Genomic DNA, 4,058 nt, shown 5'->3' on the forward strand with positions numbered 1-4,058 from the left:
GAGCACAAGCTCCTTATTGAAACTCGCATTTTTTTTTTGTGGCACCTTTACAGCATTCATGAACGGGATGGCATGTCCCTAGGAACAAGTTGGTGAGGCTTGCTTCGTGCTGGTCGAGACTACGCCCGTGGGGCGGGTACAGTACACTATAACCGGCTCGCTCGGGAATTCTGGGGCTCAAGGAGCAGCCGCAATCTCTCATGCTACCTTATCTACGATGATCGAAGTACGGGCTGGCGGTATATTGGTTTAGGGGGCAGGTATGATAATAGCAGGCTTCTGCCTCGCGGCCGCGTTTCATCCTTGGGATCGTAGGGTTGCATTCAGCCAACAACTCGGCGGCCTTATTACTGTAATCTATTTTTTTGCTGCGAACGCTCAACGGGTGTTTCCAGTCCATGGCACGGCTGCCCATCGCATCGATATCAAGGGGGTATTATAGCGGGTGCCACGGGGTAGATATTGCGGGAGACACAGGGCCAGTGTGACTTTGTTGTCGCACATAGGAGTACTGAGTGGTTTCGTCATCTCATGCAGTCCGCCAGGAGAAAAAGACCACCGACAGACACGAAGATTGGTACCGGATATCACTGCATGCATGCACGCACGCGGTGGATGGGGACGACGGGCGGTAGAAGAAGAAGAAGCAATAGCAGCACCACGGCTAACCCCGTGGTCTCGCCGGCAGCAGCAGCAGAAGAGAGAGAGGGCAGCGGATCATGTTGATCAGGGCCACGACGACTCGACGGTGTAGGTATACAGTAAGCGGCCAGTTGCTTAGCAAGGAGCTGCTAATGTTAAGCGCGATACATGTACAGGCCTTCTCGAAAAAGGAGCCACAAAAAGAAAGCTCGAGGATTGTCGGTCGTGGCGGATGGATCTCGATGAGAGTGGAAACCATTGACTTGGAGGTAGCATCCAGTCAGTGCAAGTTGAGGATGTGGACGGATGTTTTTTCGAAGACACCGGACTGGATCCGCGTCAATCTCGCGTGGGTCCATTGAACATTGAACTGCATGTTGTAGAAGCTCGGGCCTTTAGGCATTCGGGTTGCTCAGAGCAGGGAAGGAGCCTCCTAGAGCTCCTGCACCTGCACTACGCGTGAATAGTGGCCATTTGTTCCCACAGTACGAGCTTCCTCGATACAGCAGGAACAATCCGCACGACCTCTTTCCCTCCATGCAGTCCGCAGCATCATTGGCTCTATGTACATACAGAGCTTAGGTAGGCAGGACAAGTAGCTACCTACTACGAGAACTGACACTAAAATATAGAAAGGAAGCAAAACAGGCCGAATAGCGAGCGATTTGGGGGTTGAACCCACCCTCTGAACTAAGGCATGTTAGGAGTCAGCTAACCTGGAGCTACAGCTCATACACACTCCCTAAGATATGTGGTGTACTCAATGCGTTCAAGACAAAAGCGTTCATGTATAACTGCGCAGATAGAAAACGAAAAAAGAGAGGAGAAAAGAAGCACGGCCCAGGTTGCATTCAATTACCGTACGAGTGCGTCATAACGATACGCGGAAGCCCACTTCTGGATGAGCAATCAGGTGGAGAGTCAAGGGCAAGGCCACTCAGCGGCCCCATCTGATCTCTTCTCACTTGTTCGGTCTGGGATCGCCTCGACCACTACTCTACTCTACTCACGGCTTCTTCGGATAGAGATAGAAAATCTTCTGATGCGCCCCCCGTAGCTCCAATTCGCTCCAGACGGCTAGTGTGGGATTGATGGCCAGACCTCCGGCATGCACAGCTGACAATTCGAGAAATCAATCACGACAGCAGTGGAGGGAGAAATCTTCATGTTCTAGAGCCGGGGGGTTTTTTTTGGGCTGACTCGTCGCAAGACTCTTAGGCGGGACGCCGTTGAAGAAGCGTGACGTGACGGCTCAGGAACCAGAAACAGAGGTCTTAACGCTAGCTCTCCTACACTAAGACGGGCCCCACGAACAAGGTTCACGGACGTTGAGCCAGGGCAAGAGAGCCCATCAGTTGAAGCAGGACCATTCAGAATTGCTTGCAGGCTGACAATCATCAAGCAATGGATCTGGGCGAGTTGGATCGTCCGCAGGACGCTATGCCATTTTCCAATTTCCCATTCCAAGTTTTCCAAGCTTCGTCCATCGAGTTTTCCTATCTCGTCCAGCGCTCCCGCAATTAAGGCCGGCACAAGTTGGAACCAAAACCGCTTTTCTGGACGGCTTCGCCTCCTCCTTTGCCATCCCTGGCTAGCCGCTCCGGCCCTGCTGGAGAGGACCTACCTGGGTGCTTTTTCGGCCCAATGTTGTCAATGTTGCGTGTGCAGGCGGGCCAAAAGTTTAAGCTGCCGCGTCTGCACAGGAAAACAGCTCCCTCTCGCCCTCCAGCGCTGTTCCTGGACCAGCTGGGCTCGCCGGCGTGGCAGGCTCGGCTTCAGGGCGTTGCTTATCACTAGGCCGGTCGCCAGTGGGGAGGAACCCACACCGTCCTCGGCAGACCCATCGCTACAGGATCGTTCCTAGTCAGTGGCTTCGACAGAGCATGGAAGGTCCCTGCTATAACTGTTCGTCTTCCAGACCGTCCGGACACGGTCCAAAGTCAAGCAGCTGAAGAGACGACAGCTCGTGGGAGGTAGCCGGTACTCATTGACGAACCGAGATCAGTCATAGAAGAAGCACGGAGCACTCGTATATGCTACCCAGCGGCGCTGCTGGTGTTGGTTCCTGGATGATAACGTGGTTGAATGGATAAAAGGGTCTCATCCGAGAGGTAGCCAATGGAAAGAAGCAAGTGTGCGGACGGGGGGTGGCATGGTAATTACACCAGCCATGCCTTGCGTGTGGACGAGAGCTTGATTTCTTTTTCCAGTACCTCTTCCCAATGTCGCATGCACCTCAGAGGGGGGGGGAGGCCAGCTCGCATTTCGGTCTCGCTCGTGTTATGTAAGGCGCTGCAAGAGAGAGCTAACGCGCATCTGGTTGCACTTTAATTCCTTAGATGGCATTGCGCTCAGCAGGCCCGGACTCAAATTGTCTCTCTTCTGCCGCCAAACGTTGAAAGTCAAATATTTTAGCGAGGACAGGTTTTTCCCGCCGGATTGACTTTCGGAGCGGCGCCGCCTGAGCGGGTTGGGCTTTTCCAACAGGTGCTAACGGCGCACCGCGAGCCAGCTTCTGAGACATCTCTGCACCACCTTTGCTCCCCTGATGTGGATGGATGGTCACGTCCTGTATCATGGGAGGTTCGGTGACGGTTGGGTCCCTGGATCGTGTCTCTCAGTGGATGGTCCCTCGCGCGTCGACTTCGTTCGTCGACGGGGCCCCACGTATCAAGCCCAGCCTGCATGTGAATTGAGGAGATATATGGAGATGGAATTCAATGGCCCACTGAGTTAGCACTCGTAGGTACTGCGCGGTGGAAACGACGAGATCGCGTTAGCAGTTTTTATTGCTGATCTGCCGCGTAGCAGCATCTCGCTTCCCAGATGCAGGACCGGATGGCCAAGAAGTGCAAGAATAGAATGCCAGAGAGCTACCTAGGTAGCGAGGTACTAAACGGACTGCCCTGCATCTGCCCTGTCCATCATGTACACCGCAATCCATGGATCCCCTAGACGGTGGCAAACCCCACAAATGGCCTATCATTATCAATGGAAGACACGCCGTGAACAGGGCAGGGGATCAGACAGAGGAGGACATTCATCCTGGATATTTGTGCCACTCTGAGCACATGTGCAGGAGGCATGAGTGACTTGAGTATATTGAGAAAGCCTTTTCATCTGAATAGGACAGCGGTGAGAGCGAGGCTTCTGGGCATTTGAATTACTGGGATACCGATAACACACGGGTGTCAGGTATCATATCATATCATCTGGGCTAGATACCCAGCTGGCCCCGTTATCACGTGGAGAGGTTGCGCGTCTCTTGGGGTCTTGGGCACGCCGAAAGTGTCGCGTACGTACAAGTATAATTGCGTTGTTTCTGACTGAATATCTGAGCACAAGCAAGTGAAGTGTCTGATGTCAGTTCACTCAAAGCTGCCCTGGATCTCCATATTGCCTTTCCATTTCCAACC

This window comes from Phaeoacremonium minimum (assembly GCF_000392275.1).
Source record: "Phaeoacremonium minimum UCRPA7 unplaced genomic scaffold PA7_03_scaffold_413, whole genome shotgun sequence".
NCBI classification, from domain to species: Eukaryota; Fungi; Ascomycota; class Sordariomycetes; order Togniniales; family Togniniaceae; genus Phaeoacremonium; species Phaeoacremonium minimum.